The 12,295-nt window shown below is 44.4% G+C and overlaps 1 protein-coding gene across 9 annotated transcripts in view; it reads left to right on the top strand.

Annotated features, from left to right (window-relative positions):
* The window catches only part of PPCDC (phosphopantothenoylcysteine decarboxylase), a 123,498-nt gene that overhangs the window by 48,308 nt on the left and 62,895 nt on the right, over positions 1–12,295 (top strand). For 6 of the 9 annotated variants that reach the window (XR_014293644.1, XR_014293646.1, XR_014293647.1 and 3 more), the window contains exon 7: positions 8,252–8,437. The exons of the other annotated variants lie outside the window; for them this stretch is intronic. The gene's annotated coding sequence lies outside the window, so the exon portion shown is untranslated. The remainder of the gene's footprint in view (positions 1–8,251; positions 8,438–12,295) is intronic. 9 annotated transcript variants of the gene reach the window in all.

Raw genomic sequence — 12,295 nt, forward strand, 5'->3', positions numbered from 1 at the left:
TGAGCCTGCGTGTCCGGAGCCTGTGCTCTGCAACAGGAGAGGCCACAACAGTGAGAGGCCCGCGTACCGCAAAGAAAAAAAAAAAAAAAAAAAAAACAAAGTTGGAGAACTCACTTCCTGATTTAAAAACTTACCACAAATCAGTGGTAATCAAGACAGTGTGGTACTGGCCCAAGAATAGACATACGGATCAATGGAATTGAACTGACAGTCCAGAAATAAACCCACACATCTATGGTCAACTGACTTTCAACAAGGGTGCCAAGACCATCCAATGGGGAAAGAATAGTCTTTTCAACAAATGGTTCTGGGACAACTGATTATCCACATGTGAAGGATGAAGTTGAATCCTTATCTCACACCATATACAAAAATTAACTCAAAATGGATCAAAGACCTAAATATAAGACCTAAAACTAAAAAACTCTTAGAAGAAAATTTAGGGTAAACCTTCATGACCATGAATTTGGCAAAGTATTCTTAGAAATGACACTAAAAACATGAGCAACAAAAGGAAAAATAGATACATTAATCAAAATTAAAATCCTTTTTGCTTCAAAGAACTGTTTTGTGTTGGTTTCAGCCTATGAGTCGTGATGCTATTGGCTAAAAATGCCTTAGGCATTCTCCTGGCCTCATACTACTTGTGGCAAGCCCCCGTAGACATTTCCCAGACTGGAGCCAGTGTTGAGGTTGGACTGGCCCTTGTGGTTCTATTATGATTGCAAGATGCACCTCAGCAACAACTATCAGAGAACTTTGAAAAATCAGGGTTTATTATTCACAGGTCCTGGAAGGTACAGGGCATCCCCAAGGATCACACAATGAGGTTGTGGGGAGAGAGAAAGTGCGGACCGGGGGTTCTGCCCTTGGGGTTGAGGGTGGGGTGCCTAGGATTTCGTGGCTTCACTCTTTACTGGCAAATTTAAAGCATAAGAGCGGGAATTAGGGCGTGGGAAGGGAAAAGCAGAGTCAATCAAGTGTCCAGTTACTCCAGGGCTTTCTGAAAGGAGAACTTCATGGGTGGGGTCGCCTGGCTACTTATCTATTTGTTTAACTAGAAGTTATGTCATACAGCTGGCAACATGTTTATTTGAGATGGATGTCTTGAAATGGATGCCTCAGAAATCAAAAGCTTAATGCCAGACACTTACATTACAATACATAAAATCTTAATGTCAGGCATTTATACTACAAGGATACTATATTAATTTCCTAGGGCTGCCATAACAAAGTACCACAAACTGAGTGGCTTAAAACAATAGAAATTTATCTTGTCACAGTTCTGGAGGCTGGAAGTCCAAAATCAGGGTACTGACAAAACCATTCCCTCTGAAATCTGTAGGAGAGAATCCTTCCTTGCCACTTCCTAGCTTCTGGTGATAGTCGTCAATCCTTGGCATTCCTTGGCTTACAGCTGCATAATTCCAACCTCTACCTCTGTCATAACATGGTGTTCTCTGACATCACAGTGACTGGTAATGGACACAGGGTTTCCATATGTATCTTCACAACATCTTCTTATAAGGATACCAGTCATATTGAATTAAGGCCCACTGTATTGCAGTTTGACCCTAGCTTAATTAATTACATCTGCAATGACTCTATTTTCAAATAAGGTCACATTCTGAGAAACTGGGGGGTTAGGACTTCAACAGATCTTTTTGGGAAACAATTCAACTCATAACAGACACTATCAGAGGTGAAAAGACAACCCATAGAATGTGAGAAAGTACTTATAAATTACGTATCTGATAAGGGACTTGTATTTAGAATATATAAAGAACTCTTAACCCAGTAATAAAGACAATTTAACCCAATTTTTTTTTTTTTTTTGGCCGCACCATGTGGCATGTTGGATGTTAGTTCCCCCACCAGGGGTCGAACCCATGCCCCCTGCAGTGGAAGCATGGAGTATTAACCACTGGACTGCCAGGGAAGTGTGTAATTTAACCCCATTTTTAAACGGGCAAAGGAGGGAATTCCTTGGCAGTCCAGTTGTTGGCACTCTGTGCTTTTGCTGCCTAGGGCTCAGGTCAATCCCTGGTCAGGGAACTAAGATCCCACAGGCCACGTGGCATGGCCAAAATAATAATAATAATAATAAAATAGAATAAAACGGGCAAAGGAGATGAATAGACATTTCTCTAAGGAAGGTATACAAATGGCCAACATGAAAACATGTTCAACATCATTAACCATTAGGAAAATGAAAATCAAAACCACAATGAGGGCTTCCCTGGTGGCGCAGTGGTTGAGAGTCTGCCTGCCGATGCAGGGGACATGGGTTCGTGCCCCGGCCTGGGAAGATCCCACACGCCGCGGAGCAGTTGGGCCTGTGAGCCATGGCCACTGAGCCTGCGCGTCTGGAGCCTGTGCTCCGCAACGGGAGAGGCCACAACAGTGAGAGGCCTGCGTACAGAAAAAAAAAAAAAAAAAAACACAATGAGATACCACTTTACATCCACTTATAATAAAAAAGGTAATAACGAGTGCTGTGATGGATGTAAAGAAATTGGGACCCTCATAGAGTGCTGGTGGCAATGTAAAATGGTACACTTGCTTTGGAAAACGGTCTGGCTGTTCCTCCAATGGTTAAACATAGAGTTGCCATATAAGCCAGCCAATTCTACTCCTAGGTATATACCCAAGAGAAATGAAAACATATGTTCATACAAAAACTTGTACAAAGATGCTCATAGCACCATTATTTATAATAGCCAAAAAGTTGAAAAACTCAGATGTCAATCAATTGACAGATGAATAAACAAAATGTGGTGTATCCATACAAGGCAATATTATCCAGCCATAAAGTAGAATGAAGTGCTGATACATAACAATATGAGTGAACCTTGAAAACATTGTGCTAAGTGAAAGTAGCCAGTCACAAAAGACCACATATTATATGATTTCATTTATTTGAATGTCCAGAACAGGAGAATCTATATAGAGAGAAATAGATTAGTGGTTGCCTAGGTCTGAGTGATTTGCGGGGAGGTGGAGAGTGACTGGTAATATACAGAGTTTCTTTTGTGGGTGATGAAAATATTCTAAAATCAATTGTAGTGATAGTTGTTCAACTCTATGAATACACTAAAAAACCATTGAATTGTACAGTTTAAATAACTGCATCATATGGTATGTGAATTGTACCTCAAAAAAGCTCTTTTTAAAAATGGAGGACTTCCTTGGTGGCACAGTGGTTAAGAATCTGCCTGCCAATGCAGGGGACATGGGTTCAAGCCCTGGTCTGGGCAGATCCCACATGCTGTGGAGCAACAAAGTCCGTGCACCACAACAACTGAGCCTGTGCCCTAGAGCCCGCGAGCCACAACTACTGAGCCCATGTGCCTAGAGCCCGTGCTCTGCAACAAGAGAACCACTGCAATGAGAAGCCCATGCACCACAATGAAGAGTAGCCGTTGCTCACCGCAACTAGAGAAAGCCCGCGTACAGCAACAAAGACCTAACATAGCCAAAAATAAAATAAATAAAATAAATAAATTAATTTTTTTTAATGGAGAGAAGATTCCAGAAAGTGATATCAGATCTTATACAAAGGATCAGGAATCAGATCAGAATCAGACCTCTTAATAGCAACATTTGAAGCTAGAAGTCCTCAAAGCAATGCCTTAAAGATGCTGAAGAAAAAGTATTTTCAGCTGAGAATTATATACCCAGCCAAAATATCAATACAATGTGAGAGTAGAATGTAGATATTTTCAGATATGCAAGGTTTGAAAAACTTTATCTCCCATGCAGACTTCCTCAGGAAGCTACTGAAGGATGTGCTCCACCTCCTAGAAGGACATAAAACAAGAAAGAAAAAATTGAATCCAGGAAAACCAGAGATAATTAAAGAAAGAAGTTTCAGTATGTTGGCCAGGAGAAGTCCCAGGATGACAGCTCTGTGGCTGATCTAGAGCTATTAGTTCAGATGGAGGCAGGAGAACCAGAAACTCCAGTAGAGGTGTCTCAGAGGGAAAAAAGAAATAAGGAATTGGAACTGATAATGAAAATGTGTATCAAGAATCATTTTACAGGGCTTTTTCAGGGTGTGGGAAGGGTCAAAAAAAAAAAAGCAAATGAAAAAATGAGTCAACGATTACTCTGAAGAGAGAAAAAAGTTTACAAAGAAAGGAAAGGTAGTTACAGCATATTACTTGGCTCAGCCATGAGCACTATTGATTGATTGTGAATGTAACCAAGAAATGTGGTGTCATGATATTGAAAGGAGAGGGAACAGGGTGTAAGTGAACCTCATCTATCATGAGAGGAAGGCCAAGAGACAATATCTAAATTGGACCTCTCTGGAGATAGCAATAATAACAATAAATGCTTTATTTAGGAGATAAAAACCAGAAGAAATAACAGAATGAGTTGAGGCAGTCACTTCTGGAGAGCAGGGTGGAGTGACGTAGGAGGGTGCTGTCTTTGTTCTAACCCTTTAGCACAGTTTAACTCTGTAAACAATTTTCGCACATGAGTTCAGGAAGATAAAAATTAATTGAGGGCTTCCCTGGTGGCGCAGTGGTTGAGAGTCCGCCTGCCGATGCAGGGGACACAGGTTCGTGCCCCGGTCTGGGAGGATCCCACATGCCGCGGAGCGGCTGGGCCCGTGAGCCATGGCCGCTGAGCCTGCGCGTCCGGAGCCTGTGCTCTGCAACGGGAGAGGCCACAACAGTGAGACGCCCGCCTACCGCAAAAAAAAAAAAAAAAAAAAAAAAAATTAATTGAAAGACAGATGAGAAGAAACATGACAACAGTAAGGGTCTTACCTTTTGAGACACTTCTGTCCTCTGAATTCCCCTTTTAAAACTGAGCAAACAACCCCATCCGTCTTTTCAGCCATCTCATAAATTGCATTCTCAGCCTGTGAGGCATGTATGATAAGGGTTCTTGTGAGGGCCAAAAGAGATGCTGCTTCGTAAAACATGAAGTTGCATGTGGTTTAAAAGGTTGTTATCAGGCAGGACAGAAGGAAATATCCCCATGTTACACACAGGAAAACAGAGACCCCCCCAGCCCAAAATGGAAGTAGTCCCCCAAATTGCACAGCTGGCGGAGCTGGAGTTCTGACTCCCTGTCTGGCTTTCACTCAGCTGGCAACAGGCCCAGGGACCTCTTAGCAATCATGCTTCCCCACCTCCCCTCTCTCCCAGCTGACCCCACCCTTCCCTCAGACACTTTCCACAACTTCCCTGGCTCTGAGCCTCACCTGGAGGGTGATTAATGTGAGGGCCCTTGTCATCAGGACTGAGTTCTCATTCTGGTCACACTCTGAGCCCTGATCCTGGTCATAGACTGATCCCTGATGCTGGTTGCAGACTGAGCGCCTCATCCCTTGCCACTAAATCCCTTAATAATATTTACAACCAAACAAGCTGGGCCTGGCCTAGAAGACATGGATGGCTGGGTTCCATCCCTCTCCAGTGCTGTCCCAGGGTCAGGGTTGGTGCAACTGTGGCCTGGCTAAAGTCTGTGACATGGTTTGCCTCCATCCTGGACTAGACTCAAAGCCACAGCCTGTGCCCATTCCATTTCTGTCCCCTCCCACTGCTGTTCCTTGTGCGGGTGGGGGATTGTGGGGCCCATGGTACACTTTGAGCAGAGATTGTCTGTGATGAGTCATCCTTCCTCACAACAGAGGAGTCTAGCATGGATAGCAGATTTTCTGACTTCTCTGCTGCAAGGGAGTAACCTCACCAACACATACGTTCAAGTAAACTGGCTGTTTCCCACCCTGAACTCTTCACTCCCATCCCTCACCAGGGCAGCATTTCTCCAACATGATTTCCAGGAATTGCCAGAACACTGGCTTGTTGCAGCTGCTGCCCTGCGCTTAGTGACTGGCACGCCCTCCGAGCAGTCCTCTAGGGTCAGTTGGGAGGCAAGGCTGACTTTTAACCCTCTCATCTCTTGTCAGTCCCAGGAGAGGTGGAAGGTCAGGGAAGGGGCAGTGGCAGATGCTGGGTCTGGGAAAGTTGGAGGGAAGACAAAGGGGTGGGGTGGGGGCCAGGCATAGGATCATGGTCTTGATATACCACTGGGTCACAAATGTCAGGGCAGTCAGGAAGCTGAAAGACTTCCTCTCCTGCCCCTGTGTCAAACAGATGGAGAAATGAGGTCCCTGCAAGAGGAATGTTCCTAAGATCCCACAATGACTTGGGATCAGATTGGGGGCCCAAATTGTGGATTTTTTGTGCTAAAGATTAGCCTTGGGCAGAGGGGGCAGACTCCATGGCCCCTAAGGCCAGAAGAGGACTCTTGCAGAAGGCCCAGGGAGACAGAGGGAAGGGCTCCAGGGAAGGAAGACCTTCCTTATTATCTGAGTTGTCCAGCCCTGGGACCTCTGGTTGGAGGGGACATAGGGTCAGAGTTCCTGATCATCAGAAGCATAGCAAGTACAGGCTGGACCATAGTATGGGGATGTGCCCACAGTGAGGAGAGCTTGCTTGCTCCCTTGGCCATGTTTCTTTTTGTGGGACTGGAACCGAGTTGTGTTCCCCACAATCCTGGGGTTCCTTTGCTTGACCTAAGGGTCTGCTCTCCTTTCTGAGCCCTCAAGGTCCAGAACAGCTCCCTTGAGCAGCCCTGGAGCTCTGCAGCTGCCTCTGGCTGGCCACAAGGTACTGGGGCTGTAAGAGGCACCTGGACCCATAGTTAGAATATGTATTTGAGGAGGAAAGTTGGGAGAGGGCCACCCTGGGGGGTGTTGCTTATGGGAGCAGACTAGGTGAGAGAAAATCATGGTAGCAGGTGGGAACCCTGTCCCTCCTCCAAGCCAAGGGTCTGTGCTGCAGCTTTAGGGTGGCAAGAGGTGCTTAGGCTCTTGCGTCAATGCTGCTACCCAGTGCCTCCCAGATCCTCCCTGCCTGTGCACCAAAGCCTGTTTTTGGGGGCCTCTGGTGGCTGTGTCACCCTGGGGCCATCCTTTCTCCACTTTGGTTGTTTACGTGTCTCTCTGCCACTAGGCTGGCAGCTCTTTGAAAGCCAAGTATTGCGGGTGAGTTCTCCGGGAAGCAGACTATGACTCAAAGTTTAGCATGCTGGATGTTCTTTAGGGAGAGCTCTTGAGATTGATGCCTGTAGAAGGGAGGGGGAAGAGGCAGAACTGGGCAGAGCTGCACTGCAAGCCCCACCCCAGCCTTGGTTGCCTCATTGGGAGCTTGGAGCAGAATGGCCTGTCACAATCCCACACTGGGTTGAAATAGCTGGGCCTTTATACCCCAACTAGATTAGTCTTTGTGTATAGAACACCCAGAGAAGGGCATGACCTCTAGTAAAGCAAGTATCTGCAGCTGAAGCAATCCCTTGAGGGGCTGACAGCCCACAGTACTCCTGCCCCTGGGTACCAAGTCCTTCCCTGAAGGGGAAAATGGGCATCTCAGTGTCTACTGTCCTGTGTTTTAGTGGGCTTTTAAGGAATGCTAGTTGAAGGAATGCATAGATTGCTTTGAAAGAAGCCCCTAAAACATTTTGGCCTCATTCTCCCTGTCTATTAAATGGGTATATCTTTTACACTCATGCTATAAAAGGCAAAGCTCATTATAAACACCATGTCCCATGGATGTATGCAACTCCCTTCAGTTCTCTTACAGTTGATGCCCTGAGGTTGGGGCTAGGGCACTGACGGGTGGAGTGGGGAGTGGAGGGTAGGTGGGGTGGGCTTGGCAGTTAGTGGTTGCTGTTTTAGGGAAAACCACAGCTGCCTGTGGTTTAGGGCGGTCAGTGAGGCCCAGGGGAAGGGAGGTTCACATGCAGGGTGGGCTGTGGGCACTGAGTCACCACCCAGAGGAAAACCACAGCTTCAAGAGCCCCAAGGCCCAAGGAAGGGTGGCAGATGAGTTGGGCAAGTGCCAGGTCTCAGGAGCGGGGATTTGGACAGCCTCCTTACTTCAAGGGCCAGCCCTGTTCAGGCTTGCAGGGAAGCACCTACCGTATGCCTGCCATGAGAAAGGCTGGCTCAATGGCACATCTCTGTGCAACAGAACAGGGCAAGAGCTGGGTGACCCTAGAAAAGAACTATCCCTCTCTGGTCTCTAGCTCTCCACTCTCTGGGAAAATGGGGACAACTCTTGAATTTGAGAAAATTCATCTAAGATATCTGAAAACTCATAGTCCACAACTTTGCTTATATATAATTTTACCATCATCATTGTAGTCTAGAGTGGCTGCTATCTGTCACATTGCATTCATCTAATGATTCCTCAGTAACTATGAAATGTCTGTTTTTCTTTCTTCTTTGTAGGAAAATGAAATATTCTGAATTCTCATCTTCTACAATGAAAGCTAAAACAAACAAACAAAGATAATGTTTCTAGACTTCTTGTTTCCATCTTCTTGAAAGATGTCTAATGCTTTGGACAGAACAATAAGAAAATTGAAAGATGGTGGAATAGTAATGATTCATATCACTATTGAATCATCCTTCCAGGTAATCCCATCATTCTTCTGTTTTTTTTATTATTTTAGTCTCTGTTTTTAAAAAGCATGGTTGAGAATAATTAATGAGTAATGATGAAAAATAGTTCCTAGGAGGATGAAATAGCAAAATGTTTTAAGATCTAGGATAAATTTTTTTTTTTTTTTTTTTTTGCGGTATGCGGGCCTCTCACTGTTGTGGCCTCTCCCGTTGCGGAGCACAGGCTCCGGACACGCAGGCTCAGCGGCCATGGCTCACGGGCCCAGCCGCTCCGTGACATGTGGGATCTTCCCGGACCGGGGCAAGAACCTGCATTCCCTGCATTGGCAGGCGGACTCTCAACCACTGTGCCACCAGGGAAGCCCCAGGATAAATTTTGAATTTATCCAGGATTCAATGGATCAATATGGCAATTGATACATTTTGGGTATATAAAGGATCCAATGGATCGTTATGGCAATTGTAAGATAGAACAAGCTTTATTCTATTAAAAAGATAATTGAAATTTCTCTTTGGTTTTTGGAAGACCCCTGTGAAAGGATAAAAGTCATAAAATATCAATCCTTATGAAGAGTTAAAACTGCTCAAAAAAGAAACTTAAAAATTAAAATTGGGTTTAAAGGACCCTGATGGTATACTGAGAGTTAAAATAAAATTCCCCAAGGGGGATTTAGCTGAAGGTCCACTTTTCCCTACACCCAAATAGGGAGGAATAAGCAGAGACTGTGAATTTGACATAAAATGAGACCCCATGCAAATGACAAATGACATGCAAAAAGATGCAAATAAATGAGGACAGTAGTGAGGGCCCCATTGCGCCTGGTAGACATGGGATACTGGCTTCCTCTGGTTGGAAGGTAGTTCCAAGAGAGCTGCCCCATCCTCCTCCCAGGGGCCACATGGCCCCTCTGGCTGGGAGACTCAGGCCCAAAGGCTGTTCTTGCTTCCTTGCTCCCTCTTCCAGTCATCTGCAGAGGCCTCTGTGGCCCACTGGAGCCCTAAGGCTTGGCACTCCAGGCCCCCTGCCACTGCCTGCCCACTCTGCTCTCTCTGCTACATGGACCCTGGGGATGGAGTGTGGCACTGGATTCAGGGCCCTATGGAGTCAGGACAACAGGGCATCATGGATGGTTCTGTGGCACTCCCTGATCTCCTTCACAGTCTGTCCCCTTCTCTTACACAGCCCCCTCCCCGCCCCCACACCATATGTTCAGCTGTTCTCTTCCTCACAGCTTCTTCAAACTCATTGTTTCTACCTCTTAATCTCTTAGCTTGCTGGGCATGACCTCAGAGTCCAGACAGCTTCATGGCCTCTCTGACATGCACCCTTTCAACTTAGCCTCAACCTCTCAAATCCCTAAGGGAGGAACTTCTAGTCATGGTAGGGTCATTGGTTTTAGATGGAATCTTCCATGGTAAACAACTATGAATGTGAGCAAAATATATGTGACAACAGTTTGCAGGGACTAGACAGCAGGCAAAGCAGGGCTATGATCTTTGGCAGATGGAGGGCACACATGGTGAGCCCCATACTTACCCACTTTTCTTCCTGAGACCATTTTCCAAACTGAGATGCAGGAAGCTAGACCAAGCAGGAGGTGACATCTCAAACAAATGTTTTAAAATAAGTAAGAATAATATGTTAAAGAGAATAGAGCAAAAGATGGACAAAATGGGTGAAAAGCTTGAGTATTTAAACAGAAAACTTGAATCTATAAGAATGAAAAAAAATGGCATACTTTTCTGCAAAATACAATATCTGAAATTAAGAACTCACTGAATGGGTTTAACAGGAGACTGTATACAGCAGAAGACAAGATTAGTGACCAATCAATAGAACTTATCCAGATTGAAGCAAGAGTGAAAAAGAATTGAGGAATAAACAGAGCTGAGCAGAAGAGATATGCAGGGCATGCTCAAATACTTGAATAAATAATGACTGACAATTTTCCAAATATGATGAAAGGCATCAAGCCACAGATTCAGGAATATCAGTGAGCTCCAAGAAGGATAAGTATAAAGAAAACTACACCTAGGCCTATCATAGGTAAATTGCTGAAAATCAAAGACAAAGCAGAAAATCCTAAAAGCAGCCATATATATATATATTTTTTGCAGTACGTGGGCCTCTCACTGTTGTGGCCTCTCCCATTGCGGAGCACAGGCTCCGGATGCGCAGGCTCAGCGGCCATGGCTCACGGGCCTAGCCACTCTGTGGCACGTGGGATCTTCCCGGACCAGGGCACGAACCCGCGTCCCCTGCATTGGCAGGCGGACTCTCAACCAGTGCGCCACCAGGGAAGCCCAGCAACCATGTTTTTAAAGAAAGAAGGAGAGGGAGAGAGAGAGAGTTAGTTATCAGTTAACGGTACTGATGGCTGATTATGGAAGCCAGAAGACAATGAAATGACATCATTAAAATGCTAAAAGAAAAAAACCCTACCAATCTAGATTCTATGCCCAGAAAAATATCCTTCAAAAATGAAGACAAAATAAAAGTGTTCAAGTGGACAAAAATTCAAAGAATTTGGTTTGTCACTAGTACACATCAGCACTACAGGAAATTCTTAAGGGAGTTCTTCTGGCTGAAGGAAAATGATCCCTGAGGGAACTGCAGGAAAGAATGAAAGGCATAGCAAAAGATAAAAATGTATATAATTATAAATGAATATTGACTATTTAAAACAAAAATAGAGAATTCCTTGGTGGTCCAGTGGTTAGGACTCCATGCTCTCACTGCCAAGGGCCCAGGTTCAATCTTGGTTGGGAACTAAGATTCCACACACTGCACAGCCAGTAAATTAATTAACTAATTTTAAAAATAAATAAAAACCAACTTAAAAAGAATAATATCTCATAAGATTTTTAACATAAAAGTAAATATATGTCAGCAATAGCACCAAAGATGGGAATTAACAGTTCTAAGGTATTTGCATTAAGTACTAACTATAAAAATACTAATTTAAAATAAATTGACATAAATCAAGGATGCATATTGTAATATCCAGGATGATCACTAAAATCATAATAAAATAAGATGCAATTAAAAAGCTAATAGTAGAGCAAAATGAAATAATAAAAATTTAAAAACTTGATTAACCCAAAGGAAAATCAAAAGGGAGGAATAAAAGTACAAAGGAAAATAGAAAACAAATAGCAAGGTAAACCCAACTATGCCAGTAATTACAATTAATGTGAATAGTATAAATATGTCATTTAAAAGACAAGGATTATCAGACTAGGTAAAAAACAATATCTAACTCTGCTGTTTACAAAAGGCTCACTTTAAATAGAAGGACACAGAAAAGTTAAAGTTGAAGGTTAGAAAGCAATGTCATATAAATACTAACCCCAAAAAAGCTGATATGGACACATGAACATTAGAAATTTTAAGTTAGGGGCTTCCCTGGTGGCGCAGTGGTTGGGAGTCTGCCTGCCGATGCAGGGGACACGGGTTCGTGCCCCAGTCCGCGAAGATCCCACATGCCGCGGAGCGGCTGGGCCCGTGAGCCATGGCTGCTGAGCCTGCACGTCCGGAGCCTGTGCTCCGCGACGGGAGAGGCCTCAGCAGTGAGAGGCCCGCATACCGCAAAAAAAAAAAAAAAAAAAAGAAATTTTAAGTTAATAAGTATTATGAGAGAAAAAGAAGACTATGTCATAATAATCAAATTCCTAAAGTACTATCTATTTGGCCCAACTAGTACAGCCAGAGCAGGTTATAAGCCACTAGCTGTGAACTGAGTGCCCTTTCCCATCCCCAGGATGTACTGGTGCTAAGGAGAGCTGCCCTTTCAGCAGCTCTAAGGAGGAAGGTGTGGGCCCCTTGCCACTCCTTCTGGTTTGCTCCTAACTTCTCTGTGTTTAATGTCC

Source organism: Mesoplodon mirus, assembly GCF_964341445.2.
Source record: "Mesoplodon mirus genome assembly, chromosome: 4".
Lineage (NCBI taxonomy): Eukaryota > Metazoa > Chordata > Mammalia > Artiodactyla > Ziphiidae > Mesoplodon > Mesoplodon mirus.